We start from the raw sequence: 23,187 nt of genomic DNA, 5'->3' as shown, positions 1-23,187 counted from the left end.
TTTTTCCTTCCTTACTGGGGAAAATTCAAGGTATAACATTTTAAGAAGATTTTCTCTGGCTTGTATGTCAAAAGCATAGGTGAATCTTATGGTCCAGATTGGCCTGTAGGCATAGTGAATTCTTGAAGAGATTCCAATTCCTAAAAATGTAGGAGATTCGCTCCCTCTGTCTGTAAGTGGCTGATGGGACACAGTGGTGATCATAGGCTCAGGAAGACCACAGACGGAATGCATCAAATTGTCATGTACTAAAAACCTCCAGTATTAAAATCAAGACCTGGCTTAATCAAAGATATTTACCCATTTCCAGGCACTATGTAGGTTGCTGTTGAGAAATTAAAAATTGACACATTGCTTTTGTCACCAATGGGTTAATATGTTGAAGAAGAAATACATATACAAATTCATGGTAGAATGATATAAATTCATTAAAAGTTCAAAATAAAAAGAGCTATGAGTTACAAGGGAAAGAAATAGACTAAATGTGGAGACTAAGAATAATCTTATGAAGGAAGCTGGACTTGAGAAAAACCTTAGAGGAATAAGGAAGTAAAGAGGAATTAATCAGAGACCCTTGTACCTGCCTTGTTTATCTTCATAAGGTGAGCCATAAGGAGACATGATGTTATACATCTACTTGCTCATCAGTCTCTGGTCTCTCCACCCAATAGAATATGAGATCCATGAAGACAGAAGCTCTGTGTGTCCTGATTTTGTCACAGCACCAAGAGCAGTGCCTGCCACATAGTCATGCACATCATGACTATTTGTTGGATACATGATTGACGTGCCCAAGTAGTCCAGGCAGAAGGGAAAAAGTCCACAATAGAAAACTGAGATTTTAAAAAACAAACACTCATTTATTGGCTATTCTGTGTCAGGAATTAAGTGTTTTCAAGGTATTCACATTTTACTGTATGTATCTAATGCAGGGCACAGCAAACTGTTTCTATAAAGGGCCAGATAATAAGTATTATAGGCCTTGTGGGCCATACCATCTCTGTGGCAACTGCTCAATTCTGCTGTGGGAGCATAAAAGCCGCCATCGATAATATGTTAAAAAAAATGGGCATGGCTATGTTGCAATACAACTTTATTTACCAAAACAGACAGTGGGCTGAATTTGGCCCCCAGGCTGTAGTTTGCCAATCCTTCTATAAATCAAAGGCAAATAAATTATTGCACTATATATTATTGATCAACGCACACAAATGTGTGGATAGAAAGAGACATATTATGAATCTGTTATGGACTGAATGTTTGTGTTTTCCCAAAATTCATATGTTAAAGCCTAACCTCCAGTGTGATAGAAGGGGGGACCTTAGGGAGGTGATCAGGTCATAAGAGTAGACCTAAGCCTTTAAGAATAGTATTAGTGCCCTTATAAGGAGAGGCCAGAGAATGACCAAGCTCACGCTCCTTCTGCCTTGTGATGATACAATAAGAGGTCGGTGGTCTGCAATTCAGGAGAGGACCCTCACCAAGAACCCAACCATGCTGGCACCCTGATCTGGGACTTCCAGTCTCCAGAACTGTGAGAAATAAATGCCTGTTGTTTATAAGCCACATAGTCTAGGGTACTTGGTTACAGCTGCCCAAACTAAGGCACAATATCTCCACCACTGATTGATTACCTGACTACAGATATTTTAGTTCCACATTATCCTAAAGAACAAAGTATTTACTCAGTCACATTGACTTTCCCAGGCCTGAGTTGAATACTCAGCTCAGTTCCCTCCAGAGCACTTTGAACAGTTACCAAATAGGATGAGCAAATTTCTAAGCACGTGGCAGAGACACACGGTGCAGATGTCCCCAGGAGAACTTCCTTTCATGACTCAAATTTAAATTTTTATTTGAAATGTATGGATGACTCAGCATACCTCTTGTCAAGTGCAAATATATATGTGTGAATGTGGGATAAAATATTCATGTCTTTTGTGGGGATTTCACAGAGAAATCCCAACTATTAGTAGACCATAATCACCCTGAAATGAAGACAGCAACAGAATAATACTAACCAGGTTGTACCACAACCCAGAATTAGTGACATGGGAGGTGGCTGGCCATGTACTCAGACAAGTTAGAGAGAAAGTTGATGCAGGCACAGCTACGGCTAAAGTAACTGACATAGAAATTCAGGCTGTCAGGAAATGGAGCACAAGGAAATCAGCCAGAGCATCAAGGGACAAACACGTCCCAAGTTGTAGGCAAGTCAGGGGTAAAACCTAGAAAACAACCAAGACTGAAAGGTTCAGACAGCTTCATATTGGCTCGGAAAAGTCAGAAAAGACAGCTGAAGGAGCCCAGCACAAAGCTGACTTTTGCCCTCTCAGCCATATTCCAGGATATTTGTCAGGTGGAGACTTGCCAGCCCTTCCAGTGTATACCATTGTTCTGTTCATGTAGTTCTCCTTATCTTGTGAGCAATGAATGTCGATCAGGAAGACTCAAAAGGCACATCCAGGTTCTTTATCCAATGTCAAATATATCAAGTTAAATCAAAGGTTTAATTCATTGCACCTTTATCATTCCTCATTTCCACACCTTCTATGGATAAGAGATTGATGTTAATGAATAAATGGGAGTCTTGTGGCAGACCCATCTCCCATGCCTGAGCATGCAAATAGATGCATGCCTGCCTGCATTCCCCACCTGCCTGTCAGCCGTATGACTATGCATAGGCGTGTATTCCCAGCCTGCCTGTCAGCCACATGACTGAGCACCAGCTGATGGGATTGGGAGTAAGAAGCGATGTGATGCAACTTCCAGCTCTGGCCCACTAAAACTTCCCAAATATGGTCTTTCATCTTTTAACCCCTTCCAGCTGGCTGGAATGCAAAAGACCCCTTGGGAAAACCGGGAGTGTATAAGATGTCAAAGGCACAAGACTAAAGGAACCTGGGTGCCTGAATTATTGTGTGGAGGGGAGCCAGCAGTCCAGGAGAACCATCATTGTTCTGTGATGTTAGCTTTAAGCCTCTGAGAGTGGGGATATATCTATTGTGGCAGTTCACATTACCTTAACTAATGTACAGTAGAAGAGCACACTTTGGTATTGGAAAACCTTTGCAAACATCTCCTGACCTCACAGAGCCTTCACACTGTAAAACTCGGTGTGAAAAAAAAAAAATGGACAAGAAGAAATAAATGAAATTAAGTTAAATGAACATTTTCCTCATTTAAGCAAAATTCAATCATATTTCATATACATAAAGAAAACAAATAAGTAGATAAATAGTCCTTGGGAACTGAGATAGGACTAAAAGATCTAAACTGATCTAATGCCTATGGACCATTGAGAAAATGGTGAAGAGATTTCTGGAAATGACCATACAATGAAATGCATAGGAGGACCACTGGCAGACACCAAAGAATATTTTCTTTTTCTTTTGCCTTAAAAATTACTGTTATTTTTCTCTTTTTTCTCTCTATTCTCTCAACTCTCATAGTACTCAGTAGTACCTACCACCTACCACTTGATCATGTAATATCTTGCCTTATTTTTTTCATGTATATAACTGCAACTAAATTGCAATTCCCTAAGGGCAGGGACCAAGTTGTCAACACTTTTCATTCTGTCCTTTATGGGCTTCTGAATTGAGTCTATCACATGTCGCAGCTCAACATCCACAAGAATCATTGATCTGTGACCAGATCCCCATTGTTTTTTCGGTTTGGTTTTGTTTGGTTCGATTTGCGTTTTTCCCCTTTATCCTCCAACTTCAATCTCAATTTCCCTTCCCCCAATAGAAGTACTCACTTTAGTTTATTAAATGCATATATTTCCATTCCATTGGTCATATTTTCATTTAGATATGTATTGTTCAACCTTGAAAAATTGTTGACATTATTTTGTGTGTGCATATTTGTGTGTGGATGAAAAAAGAAGGTACACAATGGGATCAATAGTAAAATACCAGTTATATACATAATATGTAATATATAACTGCTATTACATACTCATAATATATAACATATAACTGGTATTTTGCCATTGATCCCATCGTGCACCTTGGTTTTTTCATTCAGTCTTTTGTCTTTGAGGTCTATCCATGTTGCTACATGTAAGATTAGCTCATTTCTTCTGACTCATGCATGGTATTGTCTAGCACGATAACTGATTTCGAATCTATCCACGTTATAAAAGTAAGCATAAGAAAACAACTTGATGAGAAAGTTTCTAGTTGGCCACCAATTGTCTGGATTAGACTGGAATTTTATTAAATTTAACTATTTGGTTAATGACTTAGAATCAGAATTAGAAGTGTTTTCATTTCATTCACAAATGGTAATGATTTTGGAAGTAAAGGGAGTAACAGGATGACACCCCACTACCCCCCCTCCCAGCCTGCTGTCTCTGTCATAACCACCTCTGTCTTCATCTGACTGTAAGTTTGTGAGAAATTAACTGTGGTAGCTTTCTGTTTTGCACAGCTTCTGTAAAACTGTGGCATATTTGGGTAGTTCTTGGGAAGAGAGAAGCAACTTGCTGATGTTTTTCTTTAGATATCAAGAGTACCATGTTTTATCTTTCTTCTATTCTACACCCTACCCTAATCACTCCCTCCTATATGCAAAAGAGCGATGGTTATGATCTGAACCATAAAGCCCTAATTTAGTGTTTCTTAAGGTGTGGTTCACAGTGTCACAAGTGCATCAGAAAGCCTCAGCATTTGTTAAAAGGATGACTCCGGAGCCCTACCCAGCTGAATCATATCCTCTGATTGGGAGTGAGACCCCAAAATTGCACTTTTTTCCACCTCCTTGGGTAACAATTATGCATATAAAGGGTCAAACTTCTCTGTCATAATCCTTAGTTGTTTAATACTGAAATTAACGGTATTTAATGGGTCCAGAATGCCGCATATTTCATGGTTCTAGAATGCTGTAATGAAAGCTATTCACCTGGCTTTACCACACTGGGCACATGATCTTGAAATTTATAGCAAGGAGGGTCCATCTACATATAAGCATTTATATGAAACAATATCCAAAGAGGCTTATTTCGCTTCAGGACTTTATAAAGATAACAGATTACTTCAAGATATTAGTTCAAGTTCTATATTCTATACAGAAAATCATACTCTATTTTCTACACACACTTCTAGGTAACTGAACAGAGTTTCCTAATTGGGGAAATGTGACCTCCTTTAAAGCTAAAAGGTCAAGGCTCATCCAATCTACATTCTCTTCTCCTGGAATACAGATGCTCTACTGTTAGAATTTTGTACATTCATCTTTGTGCACATGCTTGCCAATACTTGACTTAAGAAAATACTGCCTGAGCCTGCTGTTTCCACAATTGGAAAGATTCTTTTAAGTTCACTGTTACTCGCAGATCCTTCCTACTCAAATCAAAACAGAAGTGAGATCCCTTGTTACTTAGAATGTGAAAGCCCTGTTACTGCTGCTTCTTGTGCAATACCATGAAACATGACTCCAGTGATAATGAGGTTCACATTGGCTGGCATATATGAGAAGGCAGGGTGTATTCAGCTCTGCCTCCTGTTCCAGGGCCATCTTTAGCAGGGCAATGGTAGGGGAAGCAGCATTGTCAGTGAGGAGCAAGACACAGGTCCAAGCCTCATGGGAAATCCTGACACCTAGGCATGTACTGAGGCACACAGCACGAGCCAGGCATCTATTTGCCTCTGGCTGCCATATAGCACCTGGGCACTAAGGGCTAATGGCTTACAATTCAATAGAGTATCCTTGAAATGGTTTGATGCAGCTTGGCTCCTCAAATCAAGGCTCAGACGAAGGCTTTATTTTTTGGACAACAATCACTTCAAACAAAAAATTGCAACCATCATTTCTGATTATCAACAAATTATTTGGAAATTATTATAATGATTTGATGAACAATTTGTAGCTATTTTAAGCTGCTCCCTAAGCAATTTCATAATACAAGCATTTATATATATATTATACATTACATTATTAAGTATTTTTAACATCACCTTTGAGTGCACACATATGCACATTTGCGCACACATGAGTGTGTTTGGGTGGGAGAATGCAGTGAAGATTAGTATTTGATTTCTTTATGCCCAATTTTGTGTAAGAAAAATCTGACTTTAAATCATAGAACAAGGTTTATATTTTGGTGTATGGAGGTTCTCAGCCTGATCCCAATTAAATAGATTGGCTGGGCTTCTAATCATTCTTTTAAATCCAAAGGCTGAAAGAGTGGCATATCTTATTTATCTTATAACTCATAGGAAAATATCTGTCCCTTTATCAAGACACATAGTCCTTAGTCTCCTTGGACATCTTAATAAGTGTTTGGAGACACTCAAAGATTTATTTGAGATTCATTCCAGCTATCAGGGGAATGGAAATCAAATACCATGACCACTAAGAGCCCCCATAGTCAGGCTTAAATCACCCAGCCTTCCACCAACACACACCTTCACTCCATTCCAATCAAGCTCTTCTCTTCACTGTCTCCAAAATATGGATGCTGTTATAAGCTTTCTTGCCTCTTTCCTTTTCTATCTCATATATCAATATCTCTACATTTTCCCAAACTGGGTTACCTGATCTGTTCCTTTTAGCTTTTCTAAATCTTATTCATTCTTCAGGATCCAAAAACTGTTCCCACTGCATAACATGTATGGCCTTGCCCCATGCCCAGCCCTCTACAAGCCCTGCTCCATCTGAGTTCATGTTGCATATACCACATGCTCATTTTACATTTATCACATGCTGTCGTAATGTCTCATGTCTGTCCTGAATTTTTGTTTTTGTTGTTGTTGCGGTGTTGCCTGTTCTATTGCTTTTAACTTTTCAGATGCATTATGCCTTCTATGCCTATGTAGATCATAAGCTCTTGAGGGTAGGGCTCATTATTTTTGAGTCAACAGCAGCCCTGGGTTCAGGAACCTGCACAGAGAAGTATACATCGAAGTCCCCTTGTTTTATTTCTCTTGAAAAGCTTCCTGACTGCCTTAGGCACTCCCTTTGTCGGCAAGTTTGAGAAAGTTGCTTGTATTTGCCATTCAATACCTTCATAAAGTGGGCAGTATGCTCTCACGGGAAATGCCTTTCTTCCCACTTACTACTTTTTAGCAGAAAATGTATGAACTTCATCACTTAAAAATAAATTTAATATAGCCTTTTTCAGACAGGCAAAGATAGTTATTCTTGGTTAAAATATATTTTGAAAATTGTTACCTACGGTCAAAGATTATAGATTGCAGCTCTGCTGGATATAGTGAGCATTTTAAAGATAAAAAGTAAAAATGAATCTTATTTATTTTTCCAATTTCATTTTTTAATGTGTGTGGGTGAAACAAAAGTAAAAATGATACCTTTTAATTCATGCATCACTGTTAGACTACATTTCACAGGCAAGATTCAATCTATAGCAAAGTCATCTTAACTTTAAAAGGAGCAATTTAGCGAATCATTCCCAAGGATGCTCAGACTCACTGGTGTGGTTCAGGAATTCATGACAGCTTTAATCTGCTTTGAGGCACGTAAGTGCTTTCTCTGGAATGCAAGTTTCTCTTTTAGACTTCACTTAATGCACAAACTCGGGAACAGAATGGTTGGTAAGCAGCAGTTCTCTCTGTGTGACCCACTGAGGATTGATACAGGAAAAGGAAAGTTTGCTTCGTTAAAGTTTAGGTCCTTGGTGTGATTTTGCAAAAATTAGATCTGTCCTAACTCTGATGGTAAGAAACTAGCATCAGTCAAACAATTTTTTCATTCAATCCTGCTTTCCTCACCTGTGGAATGAATATCCTAATATTATCACTGCCTCATAAGGTTCTTGGGTTGATCCCAGAAGAGGTAAATACCATCAACGGCCTCTGGGGAGTAAGTTAATGCATAGACTTCGTGCCTGAACTCTGTTGCTTTTGAAACCACACTGGTTCAAAACTCTCACTTTCTCTTGAATTATAAGTGTTTCCTTGAAGGTTTATCCCTCAGGAAAACTCCCTCAATGCCAATGTAAATTCTGTTCCAAGCCCAAAATTAAATCACATCCTAGTGCAACTCAGATGTCATAAAGTAGATAAAAAGAAAGCTGAGTGAATAAAGGACACGAGTTCTCCTTGGAGGGAAAAAAAGTTTGATTTTTTTTAACCCTGAGACTTCTGAGATGCAATTCTTCTAATCTCTGAGATGTGCACGCCTAGAAATTTTCAAAAATTGAAAAAAGAAAATCCAAACAAAGAGAAAACACATTTTAAAATCCTTACCATGGACTTGAGGGCCTGTGAGCATAGCACCATCTAATATGTTGTCTGTTAATGCATAACATACCATCCCAAAACTTAGTGGCTTAAAAATAACAACCATTTTATTTGCTCATGATTCTATGAGACAACAATTTGAACTGGGCTCGGCTGAGTGGTTCTTCTTCTGATCTCACTTGAGGTTGCTTATGCGGCTGCAGTTATTTAGTGGCTCAACTGCAGTTGAATGAGTAATGTGACCTCACTCGCATGTATGGTGGTTGGTGAGACTGTCAGGCTGTGTCATGTGTTTCCAGCAAGCTAGCCTGGGCTTGGCCACATGGCAGATGATTTTCCAACAGGGTGAGATCAGAAGCCTAGACCTGGGCTTGGAATTCCCAGTGTCCCTTCTGCTGCATTCTATTGGTCAGAGCAACCATAAAACCAGCCAAAATTCAAAGGTAGGGAAATACAGCCCTGTCTCCATGGGAGAGACTATAAAGAATCTGTGGCCTTTTTTCCATCAACAACATCATCTAGTTTCTAAAACACTAAGTATTCTGACCTCAGTAGAATTTTCTCTCTCTCCCTTTTTTTTTTTTAAGATTTCTACTTGGGAAAAAAAAAATTGTTTTTTGATGGAGATGGGGTCTTGCTTTGTTGCTCAGGTTGGTCTCAGAAACATTTATTTTGTGACAATATCAGGAACACAGGTATTAAAAAGACTCAAGGTTAAGATATGTTCAACATGGAATTAGAACACAAATAATGAAAATTGATTATTCATTAACTGAATAGTCCAACAGCGATAAAAAAGTGTGTGTACATAAATATATATATATATACATACATATATATAAAAAAGTGTGTGTACATAAATATATATATACATACATACATATATATTTTAATAATACATGATCATGGTATGAATATGAAACTTGATGAGTGATAGAGTTAAATCCCTTTGGAAGTAACCTGGGAAGATTTTGCAAAATATTCATACCCAAGCCTCACCTCAAACATACTAAATAAAAGTTCCCTGGATGAGAGTTTTCCCTTTATTTTTTTAAACTTTTTATAATGAAAATGTTCAAAGATATGCAAAAGTAGAGAGAATAATATCATGAATTCCCATGTACTCATCACCCAGCTTCAGCAATTAACATTTTCCCAATCTTCTTTTATCTTTAAGTCCTCCACACTCATTTTTTTCTTTATGGTATGTTAAAGAAAGTTTCAGACAATATGGTGTTTTTCCTGATATGTGTGTTTATTAAAGACTTTTAGATGACTGATACACAGGTGGCTGTGACAGAAATCATTGCTGGTCACCATGCAGTCCATGAGCTCCTCTACAATCCCCAGCCTTCTTTGTGCTTGAGTCAGGGCCATGTGACTTTTTCTGGCCAGTAGCTATGGGCAGAAATGACTGGTGTACTTCCTGGTTGAGGCATGAAGAGCTAGATGGCTTCTCCATCCTTCTGTTTCCTGCCTCAGTGACCTTGAAAGTCTGATGCTCCAGGCGCATAGTTCCATGATGCAATAAATTTGCTGATTCACAGCAGACTTAATGTGAATGAGAAACAAGACTTCCAGTTCTATTTGCCACTAGCTTACCACATGACCAGAGGCAAATCAGTAAAACTCTTTAAGCCTCAATTTTTTTCATTCATAGAATGGGTAAAAATCACATCCATGGTCACCTCACAAGGTTATCATGAGCATGACGAGTGAAAGTAAATTCGTTTGAGAAGTTAGAAATTATTGTAAAATGTGATGTTTTACTTCCTACCAGCAATAATTTTAAAACATAGTAACAGCTATGTACATTTGTCAGACAGAAAAGTTTTTATTATTTATAATATTCATATCTCTTACTATTGGAGTTGCATGTATCTATATCCACATTCTGAAAACTTTAGTGGTAGAGTATATGGAGAAGAGAGAGTTTTGAACCGACCCATCCATTCTCTGCCACTCTTTATTTTTGACAAATTTTCATGAACACTGTATTAGTATTTTTATTGCTGCCATAAAAATTGTCACAATCTTAGTGGCACAAATGTATTATCTCACAGTTCTGTAGGTCAGAAGTGGAGGTCAGGGCTCGTTGTGTTAAAGTTAAGGTGTTGATGGCTATGCTCCTGCTAGAGGTTCTGGGGGAGAATCTGCCTCCAGGCTCATGCAGGTTGTTGGCAGGATTCAGTTTCACGTGGTGGCAGAACTGAGGTCCTGCTTCCTTGCTGGGTATAGCTCTCAGCTTCTTGCAGCTGCCTACATGCTTTGGTTCATGGCCCCTTTGTCTCTAAAGCTAGGAACAGCAATTGAGTCCTTCTCATGTCTCAGGCCTCTCTCACTAACTTCAGCTGATTTTAAAAGCTCATGGGGTCAGATTGTCTACCCGAACAACGCAGGATACCCTCCCCATCTCAGCATCTGTAACCTTAATCACATCTGCAAAGTCCATTTTGCCATGTAACTTAACATATCCACAGGTTCCGGGGATTAGAATGCTGTTTTCTTTGGGAGGTCATTATTCATCCTACTGCAGCCATTGATTCTTGCTTTATGTTTTCAGTATCCATTCTTATATCTCTGGAAATATTACTATGGCTGGGTTTTAGCTTTTTATTTTTAGCATACTGTCTTTTCAGTGTGTTTAGTTAGATCTAGTTACTGTGACATATTCCATTCTATTTTTTACATTGCATTTCATTTGTTGTCTTTCTTATATAGTGCCTGGGCTTCTTAATGCCTCGTGAAGTTTGCTAGGGAGCTCATCCACATGACCTTTAGACCGTGGGCTGCCTCTCCTTTTCACATTGTGTGTGGACTCTTAAAAGCTGTGACCCACCTTGTGTTTTCCCCCACAGGGCTTAGGCTTGGGCAGGCTTTGTCTTGCATTTGAAGGGCTCACATTTGAGGGCTTCTCCGGGTATCCTGTGAGAGACTGGTTTGGGTTTTTGAGCCACTCTACCTCTAGCTGGGACTGCTATTTTCTGTTCCTCTCCCCAGCTCCCACTGAGGTAGTGCTATTTAGGAAGCTGAGGCTTGAGGCAGGCAGGTTGTTTTGCCAAGCCCTGCGTTATAGGGATGCTGAGACACAATTCTGTCTCTGGCTATGAACAAGAGGCTCAGCTTAGCTCTTCCTGTCCAGAGGTTGAGATTGGAGGCCCCTACCTAGTCAGTGCAAACTGATGTTGGGAGCGAAGCGTATACGCCCAGAAATCTCCACCTGCCCTTCTGTAGTCTGTGGCCCTCTGATCTTCTCCCTGGTCCTCTCTCACCCAAGGCTGTCTCTCCACCCTACATCACATCCCATTAGCTTCAGATGGTAAGGGCTTTTCGCAGCTTTCTCCCATTCTGTTGAATGTAGTTGAGTATTCCCTCTGGCTCTCCATGCCTTTTCTGGTATCTTCAGGGCTGGTGCTTGGTGAGTGATGCAATGCCAACCTTAATCCCTCCAAATCATTTGAGCAGTGTCTAGCTGTAGCAGCCACTGCAATATGGACTGTCCATATCCATCTAATTCATTCAGAATCTCCTAAGCTTCCTGTACAATGTACATAATAAAAAACGAACTGGACAAATCAAAGATTATATCTGCAAGCTAGGAAACACACACACACACAATCAGAAGGAATAAAGATATGGAAAATATACAAACTATGTTAAGGAATATGAGGTCAGGAGTACAAGTGTCCAAAAGTGTCCATAGCAGCTTAATAAAAATCCCATAAGAACAGGAAAAAGAGGCTACAGAGGGGGCAATATTTGAAGACATAATAACCAAGAAATTGCCTAGTAATTAAAAATAGTTACATTACATACTGAAAGAGCTAATAGAATATTTACCAAGAAGAGATAATAACATTTTTAAAACACAAATCAAACCCACACCCAGGTATATCATAATTTAGTAATATCAAGAAGAAAAATCTAAAACTTTACAGAGGAAAAAGTAAAGTAAAAATCAGATGAACATCATTCTTCTCAACAGAATACTATAAGTCTGAGAAAAATAAAGAATAACTTCTACCATTGAAAGAGTAAATTTTAAATGTTCTCATCACGAAAAAGTGCTAAGTATGTGAGATGATGGATATACTAATTGGCTTGACTTAATCATTCCATTATGTAAACATATATCGAAACATCACATTACTATGCCCCATAAATATATAATTATCATTTTTCAATTAAAAATAAAATTCAATAAATTTTAAAAGTAAAACACCTATGTAAAGTTTTTCTTAAAAACTTTAATGTTTTATATTTATGTGTGGGTGACGAAATAAAAGTGTTTTCAGTAATACCAGGCCTTAAAAATTTTCCAAGAGAACCAAGAGCAAACAAGCCCCAAAGCTAGCAGAACACAAGAAGTGACCAAAATCAGAGCAGAACCAAAGGAGATAAAGACATTAAAACCAGTATCAGTCATCCCAAAAACTTACCAAAAGGTAAAGAGTATCTCCATAATGAAGAATCTATATCAACTAATGGGCAAAATAGCCAGCTAGCATTAAACGACAATAGTAAACTCACAAATATCAATATTAATCCTAAATTTAAATGGATTAAATGCCCCAATCAAAGACACAGACAGGCAAATTGAATAAAAAGTCAAAACCCATCGGTTCACTGTATCCAGATCCATCTCATAAGCAAGGACACACAAACACTCAAAACAAAGGATTGGTGGAAGGGCTTAACAATCAAATGGAGAGCAAAAAAAAAAAAAAGAAGAAAACAGGAGTTGTAGCTTTCGTCTCTGACAAAATAGACTTTAATAGTAACAAAGACTAAAAGAAACAAAGAAGGACATTACATAATGGTAAAAGGATCAATGCAACAACAGAAGTCAGTGATCATAAATATATATGCACCCAATATAGGAACACCCAGATACATAAGACAAGTTCTTAATGACTTATAAAGAGACTTGGACTCCTGCACAATAATAGCGGGAGACTTTGACACCACATTGTTAATATTTGACGGATCAACAAGATAGAAAATTAACAGGGACATCTATGATGTGAACTCAGACATGGAACAAGTAAACTCAGTGAATATTTATAGAATTCTTCACCTCAGGTCCACAGAACATACATTTTTCTCAGTATCATATTATACCTATTTTGAAAGTGACCACATAATTGGAAGTAAATCACTCTTCAGCATTTGCATAGCATTTCACAGACTTAAATGAAATACTGGTTGGCTGTTTGTTTGTTATTTTCTTCCCTTATTTCTTCCTGTCTCTGCTGTTAAGCACAATTATCGGCATAAAAGAGGTTTTTAATATCTATTTTTAGATTGCATTCCAGCCTGGGCAATAGAGCAAGACTCCTGTTCTCTCTCCCCCTTTCTCTTTCTCTTTCTTTCTTTCAAAAAAAAAAAAATTCAAAAAAAATCAATGAATCCAGGAGGTGTTTTTTGAAAAAAATAAAATAAAATAGATAGACTACTAGCTGGACTAATAAAAGAGAGAAGAACCAAAAAGACGTAATAAAAAAATGATAAAGTGGATACCACCACTGACCCCACAGAAATACAAACAACCATCAGAGAATACTATAAACACCTCTAGGCAAATAAACTAGAAAATCTAGAAGAAATGAACAAATTCTTGGATACATACAAGACTAAACCAGGAAGAAGTTGAATCCTGAATACCAATAACAAGTTCTGACATTGAGGCAGTAATTAATAGCCTACCAACCCAAAAAAGCCCAGGACCAGATGGATTTATGGCTGAATTCTACCAGAGGTACAAAGAGAAACTGGTACAATTTCTTCTGAAATTATTCCAAACAACTGAAAATAAGGGACTCCTCCTAAACTCATTTTATGAGGTCAGCATCATCCCGATACCAAAACCTAGCAGAGATACAACAAAAATAGGAAACTTAAGGCCAACATCCCTGATGAACATTGATGCAAAAATCCTCAATTAAATACTGGCAAACTGAATCCAACAGCACATCAAAAAGCTTATCCACCACGATCAAGTCCGCTTCATCCCCGAGATATAAGGCTGGTTCAACACACACAAATCAATAAATGTAACCTATCACATCAACAGAACTAAAGACAAAAACCACATGGTTATCTCAATAGATGCAGAAAAGGCCTTCAATAACATTCAATATCCTTCATGTTAAAAACTTTCAATAAACAAGGTATTGAAGGAACATATCTCCAAATAATAAAAGCCATTTATAGCAAATCCACTGCCAATATCATATTGAATGGGCAAAAGCTGAAAGCATTCCCCTTGAAAACCGATACAAGACAAGGATGCCCTCCAGCACCACCCCATTCAACATAGTGTTGGATGTTCTGGCCAGGGGAATCAGGCAAGAGAAAGAAATAAAGAGTATTCAAATATAAAGACAGGAAGTCATATTGTCTCTATTTGCAGATGACATAATTGACATAATTCTGTATCTAGAAAACCCCATCATCCAGCTCAAAATCTTCTTAGGCTGATAAGCAACTTCAGCAAAGTCTCAGGATATAAAATCAATGTGCAAAAATTGCAAGCATTCCTATATACCAACAACAGACAAGCAAAGAGCCAAATCATGAATGAACTCCCATTCACAATTGCTACAAAGAGAATAAAATACTCAGGAATACAGCTAACAAGGAAAGCAAAGGACCTCTTCAAGGAAGATGACAAACCATTACTCAAGAAAATCAGAGAGGACACAAATAAGTGGAAAAACATTCCATGCTCATGGATAGGAAGAATCAATATCGTGAAAATGGTTATACTGCCCAAAGTAATTTATAGATTTAATGCTATTCCCATTAAATTACCATTGACATTCTTCACAGAATTGCAAAAAAAAAAAAAAAAAAGTATTTTAATTTCATATGGACCAAAAGAACCCATATAGCCAAGAAAATCCTAAGAAAAAAGAACAAAGGGCATCATGCTACCCAACTTCAAACAAATTATGATAACACTGAATTATGATATACCTGGGTGTGGGTTTGTATCACACTATCCAACTTCAAACTATACAACAAGGCTACTGTAATCAAAACAGCATAATACTGGTACAAAAATAGATACGTAGACCAATGGAACAGAAAAGAGAACTCAGAAATAAGACGGCACATCTACAATCATCTGATCTTCAACAAACCTGACAAAAACAGGCAATGGAGACAAGATTCCCTAAAAAAGTGGCCCTGAGAGAACTGCCCAACCATATGCAGAAAATTGAAACTAGATCCTTTCCTTATACCTTACACAAAAATTAACTCAGGATGGATTAAAGACTTAAGTGTAAAACCCAAAACTATAAAAAGCCTAGAAGAAAATTTAGGCACTATCACTCAGGACACAGGCATGGGAAAAGATTTCATGACAAAAACATCAAAAGCAATTGTAACAAAAGCAAAAATCGACAAAGGATATCTAATTAAATTAAAGAGCTTCTGTACACCTAAAGAAACTATAATTAAGAGCAAACAGACAACCTACAGAATGGGAGAAAATTTTTGCAACCTATCCATCTGACAACAGTCTAATATCTAGAGTGTTCAAGGGAATTAAACAAATTTACCAAAAAAAAAAAACCCTCAAATAACCCTATTATAAAGGGGGCAAAGGACATGAACAGATACTTCTCAAAAGAAGACACTTACGCAGCCAAAAAATATTTAAAAAGCTCAACATCACTGATCATTAGAGAAATGCTAACAAAAACCACAATGAAATACCACCTCACATCAATCAGAATGGTGATTATTAAAAACTTAGAAACCAGAAATGCTAGTGACACTGTGGAGAAAAAGGAATGCTTTTACATTGTTGGTGGGAATGTAAATTAGTTCAACTTTTGTGGAAGACAGTGTGGCAATTTCTCAAAGGCCTAGAACCTGAAATACAGTTTGACCCAGGAATCCTATTACTGGGTATATACCCAAAGGAATATAAATCATTCTATCATAAAGATACATGAACTCATATGTTCATTGCAGCACTATTCACAATAGGAAAGACGTGTCTCTTGTTTCTTGACTTTTTTAATCAATGCCCATCAGTGACAGACTGGATAAAGAAGATGTGGTACAGATACACTATGGAATACTATGCGGCCATAAAAAGGAATGAGATCATGTCCTATGCAGAGGCATGGATGGAGCTGGAAGTCATTACCCTCAGCAAACTAAAGCAGGAACAGAAAACTAAGCACCACGTTTTCACTTATAAGTGGGAACATAACAATGAGAACACATGGACACAGGGAGGGAAACAAAACACAATGGGGCCTGTTGGGTCATGGGAATGGGAAAAGGGAAAGAATTGAGGTAAATAGGGTTGATAGGTACAGCAAATCACCATGACACATATTTACCTATATAACAAAGCTGCACGTCCTGTACATGTACCACAGAAATTAAAATAATTTTTAAAAGTATTCCAGTAAGCAAGGAAATTAATCCAAAGAGAAGAAATGGAATATATAAATAAATGTGTTCAAAGAAAAGATGTATTTGGGTAAACAACTACAAAAATATGTGTATTGATGAGAGCCTGGAAATAAAATCCCAAATTTATAAGGAATTTGAGGAAGGAAAAGGGAACAAAAGAGCGTAAGTTGAGTAAAGTTCTTCATCTGCCTGGGATGAAGAGATTGTTAGTGATAGGCCTAAGACATTGATAGGAGAAAATGAGTGTATGGATGGCTGTTATTGAGTAGTAATAAGTAGCAAAAAATACAAAAATAGAATATATTTTTCTTACCAGTAGAAAAAAAAGACCAACAAAAACTTATTGTTCTTTCCAACTGATAACAGCAAAATAGAAAAGTAGGCATAAGAACGAAAAATTAGGCAAGCATAGAAAATATACACACTCATGCTCACAAAAGTCATAAATAAGTCAAAACATTTGTAATTATGACAGAATAAATTAAACTCAATGATTAAAATAAGATTGTCAGACTTGATTTTTTAAAAGGATGCAGCATTGCTTATAGAAGCCAAAAAGAGGGTCGCATAGGCATTTAAAATGATTGCACAGTATTCCGTGGTATAAATGTACCATGCGGTATTTATACCGTAAAAAAGAACAAGATCCCGTCCTTTGCAACAACATAGATGGAGTTGGAGGCTATTATCCTAAGCAAATTAACACAGGGGCAGAAAAACAAATACTAATGTTCTCACTCATAAGTGGGAGTTAAACATTGAGTACACAAAAATATTTTTTAAAAAAACAATAAACACCAGGACCACTTAAGGGTAGAGGGCAGGAGGAAGGTAAGGATTGAAAAACTACCTTTTAGGTTTTGGATGATGAATAATATGTACACCAAACCCCCATGACACGCAATTTACCCATATAACGAACCTGCGCATGTACCTCCTGAACCTAAAATAAAAATTGAAGAGAAATAAAAAGAAGTTAAAAATGAAAAGACTTTTTAAAAGATACACAGGACAAATATGAAACAAGCAAAATGCCAAAACACTTTAGTGACTATACTTATGATAAGAATACTGAAATAACTTAAAACAAGCTTTCAATTGGTAAAGGAAAAATATTATAAGAAGATGTGGCAATAACAAACAGCTATGTGTCAACAATATAACTTTATATTGCATTATGCAACAATGGATAAAATTACAGAAGAAAATATCTAAATCTAGAATACATTATAGTTGAAGATTTTAACCCACTCATGTCCAAAATGAGACATTAAGCAGACAAAAATGAGCATGAATAGATAGATATTTGAAGAATAACCTCACAAAAATACAGAAAGTGATCCTTCTAGATCACTTATGAAGTATATTTTAACAAACATATATTAAATGACAAATGAAAATTCAATTAATTCTAAATGATCATCATAACACAGACTATATTCTTCGATAACTTTGCAAAAGTAATTAGAAACAAAAACATAAAAACAAAAACATGGCTGGATTATTCCCTATGTATGAAAACAAAAGGTTGAATTTCAGGAATACAAAAGCAAAATGAAATAAACAGAAATTTCAAAAGAGCAAAGCCTCAATGGTTTTACAGGAGTTTCACCATATTTTAAAGGAAGAGATGTTTTACACTTTATAGATATTTTATACAATTTGCATGGACAATGGAAAAATAAAAGAAGTTGCCTTACATTTTCCAATGAGATTAATACTATGTTGATAGAAAAACAGACAGCACAAGGGAGTTTGTTTCCAACCAAGATGAAGTAAAAGGGACTAGATTTACCCTCCCACCTGAGACAGTTTTTAAAAAGAGAAATATTAGGCATTAGACATATTAGACAACAAAAGATAATGATCCCTGAGAAAGAGTAAACAATATAAGCTCCGTGATTGCTCCAGATTACTGCCTGGAGAGTTTCCAGAGAAAGCTCAAGAGATCAGCAGAGGCTCCCTGTCAAGTCTTCAGTTGAGTACGGCTCAGTGCATGCATGTGAGGAAATTACCTAATGATGAGGAAAAAACTATCTAAAGAAGCAGAAGGAACAATGCTTAAAGCTCACATAAGGCTAAAATTAGTATGTATTCAAACCAGCCAGAGTGGAAAACCTTGTAATTTCACAGAGCATTTAAGTAGAGTAATAGAATGGTATTGTTTCAGCAGTGGGGTAAAATTAGCCCTAAAGGCCTTTCTAGTTCTGCCTAACAAAAGTTGAAAGCATGCTTTGAAAGGAACCATTTTCTAAGTAACTTAACTACATCCTAGAACAAAGTTCAAATATTTATAGAAGAATAGATAAAACTTTCAGCATCCCATACAGTAAAATTCTCAATATATACCATCAAATAAAAAATTACCAAGCATGCAAAGACATAGGTAAAGATAGGCCATAATCCAAAGTAATATTCATCAATGGAAACTGATCTAGAAATAATACAGAGCTATAAAATTAGTAAACAAAAATAGTAAAGCATGTAACTATATTCTATATGCTCAGGAATATAGAAGAAAGGTTAAGTATGTGATATAGAGATATAGGTGTTTTTTTTAAAAAGACATGACTTAAAATTTTAGAAATAAAAATATAATGACTGTGGTGAAAATACACTGCATGAAGTTAACGGTATCTTAGATATTAAAGAAGAAAAGATTAGTGAACTTGAAAACTTAGCAACAGAAACTGTCCAAAATGAAGCACAGAGAGAAAAATGATTGAAACAAAAGTGGTCAGAGCACCAATGAGCAGCCTAATATACATGTAATTTAAGGAGAGGAAAATATTTGAAGAAACAATAGCTGGAACTTTTCAAAATCTTTAGTGAAAGAAAAGCACAGATCTAAGAAGCTCAGCAAATTTCAGACAAAAAGAAGCATGAAGAAAAGTAGAGTGCAACACATTATAGGTACAGTAATTAAAAACATTGATGAGAAATTCTTGAAAGCAGAATTATTGTAATAAAAGCTGTGTTATGTATAGATAAAGATAATAGCCTACTCATTATTGGAAATAACATAATCCAGAAAATAGTGGAGCAACATTGCTAAAGCAATAAAAAGAGAAAAAAAAATGCTGACTTAGAATTCTATACCAAGTGAAAATAATTTTCAATAATAAAGGTGAAATAAAAATGTTTTTCTAATATAAAAAAACTGACTAAATTCATTGTGCACAAATGCACTGCAAGGTAGAAGGAAAATGGCATGGTTACAGTGTACATTGCTGGGGAGACAGGTACATCCAAATCTCAGAAATTACCACTAAAGAATGTATCCATGTAACCAAAAACCACCTGTTACCCCAAACTATTGAAATTTTTAAAAGATGGAAATACAGGTCTACACAAAAGAATGAAGAACATTAGAAAAGGTAAATCTGTGAGCCAATATAAAAGACTACTTTCCTTGTTTCTAAAATCTCCTGAAAAGAAAATTGTTTAAAACAAAAATAAAAAACAGTTTTTAATATATAAAAAATGTATTACAATAATAGCACAATGTCCAGGAGGGGGATATGAAATGCTGCCATAATGAGGTTGTAATGTCTCATGTAGTTAATATTACTTGAAGTAGACTATGATAGGTTAAAAAGGTATACCAGAAACCCTAAAGCTATCTTAAAAAAAAAAAAAAAGGTATAGCCAACAAGGCAACAAAGGAGGTAAAATGGAGCCATAAAGTATATTTACTTAGTCCAAATTAAGACAAAGAAGAAAAAGGGAACAAAGAACAGACAGGAAAAAAACTGAATAAATAGCAAAATGGTAGATTGAGGCCAACTATATCAATAATAACATTAAATGTAAATGGTCTAAACACCCTAAAAAAAGACAAATTATCAAATCGGATAAAAAATGAAGACCCGTGTCATGCAGGCAAAAAGTCTTGTTTATAATCATCTAAACCTAGACCCTAAATAAATATACACAAAATTATGAAATAATATATGCTTGTCAGGAATACAATTACCATGTCAATTTTTAATAGATTGCATTTTGATATTAGTTTAGAAGTTTATCAAGATATTTTTAACATTTTGCAAAATAAGATTTTCAACAGCAACACTTCTCACAGCACTTGAGACACATTTCAACCAACCTAATATGTCTGCATTTGTAGCTATTGATTTGCAACAATTCTCCAAATAGGTACAAACCTCTATAAAGGGGATTTTTTTGGGGGGAGATAACCAATGACCAGTCATTTACATATTGAAAACACACTACTTTATTAAGCAACCAGGGTGACAGTTAAAAAATTTCTTTTAAATAAATAGAAAACATGCTATTTTATAACTAATTATTTCCTTTCTATTTATTTTTCTCTATCACACTTATGACATAGACTTTTAAACACTATATATATTAGTGGTTTACATTATAACAGTTTATTTCAGGACAACAAAGGTAACATTCAAGTTCAGCCATATCAAGGAGACATTCAAAACATTTCCCACTGATCAATGTTATTCCATCTATTAGACCTGGAAACCACTGGCATTGATCAGCTTCCATAAATCACAATTGAGACACCTGAAGGCTACAGAGAGAAAAACTGACTTATCTGAAGCCACATAACTAAGTTCATACTCCCAGTGATGATATATACTGGATTTTTCAGCACAGTCCTATTAAATATTATGTCTCATTGTTCCTTCAAATAAATCAATAAACTATCTTTATTACAATTTCTAGATTACCTTTCTTTCTTTTCTTTTTTTTTTTTTGAGATGGAGTTTTGCTCTTGTTACCCAGGCTGGAGTGCAATGGCACAATCTCGGCTCACCGCGACCTCTGCCTCCCGGGTTCAAGCAATTCTCCTGCCTCAGCCTCCCGAGTAGCTGGGACTACAGGCATGCGCCACCACGCCCAGCTAATTTTTGTATTTTTAGTAAAGACGAGGTTTCACCATGTTGACCAGGATGGTCTCGATCTCTTGACCTTGTGATCAACCCGCCTCGGCCTCCTAAAGTGCTGGGATTACAGGCGTGAGCGACCATGCCCAGCCTAGATTACTTATTATAATGTGACAAAAGACTGAAAATCAGGACACCCATTCTTTAAAATGTTATAAATAATGTCTTAAGCAGGAATTAAAACCAACAAAATTAAACAAGTAAAGTACAATAGTAGGACAGATATTCTCCTTTATGGCCATTAGAATAATCTTGATGGGGGATAGAGAAAGCGGGGAAAGCCTTCTGTCAGTTGAAGACAAAATTGTTTACTAATATAACATTTTCTATTAGAAAGAAAAAATTTGTTTTGAAACTAAAATGGTTCACAAAAATATCCTGACTAGTGAAAATAGAGACTAATAAAAAATTGAATGGTTCAATGGTTCTTAATCAGAGCTATGCCCTGCTAGAATTATATCCAAGTATCAGTACAGAATGACAATGAGATTATTATCCTGATCAAAAGATCTTCTAGAAGTTGTAGAAACACTAATATAAATGATCTTTAATGGTTCAAACTGGAGTGCCCAGTTTGCCAGCAGCAGCAACCAGTACCATGCCCCCAATATGGTACCATGACCCAGGTAGCAGTTTGGGTACATTGCCATCAAGGAGGAATTCTCACTGGAATAGACACTTATTCTGGACTTAGATATGCTTTGCTGATCACCACCCTTCTGCCAACACCACTATCCTAGAACTTACTAAATGCCTATTCAACTTTCAATATATCCACAATATTGCTTCTGACCGAGGAACTAGTTTACAGTAGGTGTAAGGATTTATTGATCTTATCATGTATCTCATCTCCAGAAGTGACTGAGCTTGTAAAACAGTGAATTCTCCTGTTGAAGAAAGAGTTGAATCCCTATCTTGGAGACAATTCCTTCCAGGGATGAGGAACTGTCCTAAAGTGTGTAGAGTATTCTCTGGACAGCAATAAATATATGGTGATTTCCTTCATAGTAAGAAGATTCAGGTTTAGAAACTAAAAGGCGAACGCAGGCGGGCATCTTTTGTTACTCTCCTATAGCACTGATCTATGTGGTTTAGCAGTATTCGCCCCTGTAGGGAAAAATACTGCCACCATAAGACATAGCAAATAGTTCCACCAAATTAGAAGCTTATGCTCTTTCAGTGTCTGGGACCTTTCTGCTTTCTCTTTATTTGGGGATGTAGATGCCTACTTCTGAGAGGCATATTTGGCTTTGGAAATTCAAAGTAGTGGCTAAAGGCAAGTAAACAGGCCAGTCCCTGCTTAGAACAGAATAGTACACTAGAGTTAAGGAGGAAAGATTAAAAAGGAAAGTCAGGATTCTTCTAGGGTTTCCAACATGACTCAATAGAGTGAATAAGAAAGTAGAGTCACAGCAGAAGCCGGTCTTGGAATAAAGGTGGGCATTAAACCTGAGCTTCCTTCTACAGGGAGAGAACAGTTGCTTTTCCCATTATACAGATGAGCAAATTCATGCTTAGAGAAGTTAAGTAACTTGCCCAAGGTTACACAGATTCAAAGCAGATGTGTTTGACTCCAGAACTCAGTCTTAAGAAATAAAACATATTATCTCTGATTCAAT

The sequence above is a fragment of the Sapajus apella genome, unplaced genomic scaffold (assembly GCF_009761245.1).
Source record: "Sapajus apella isolate SASKATOON/1434 unplaced genomic scaffold, GSC_monkey_1.0 scaffold109, whole genome shotgun sequence".
Taxonomy (NCBI): Eukaryota; Metazoa; Chordata; class Mammalia; order Primates; family Cebidae; genus Sapajus; species Sapajus apella.
Note: the sequence above shows the minus strand (reverse complement) of the source record.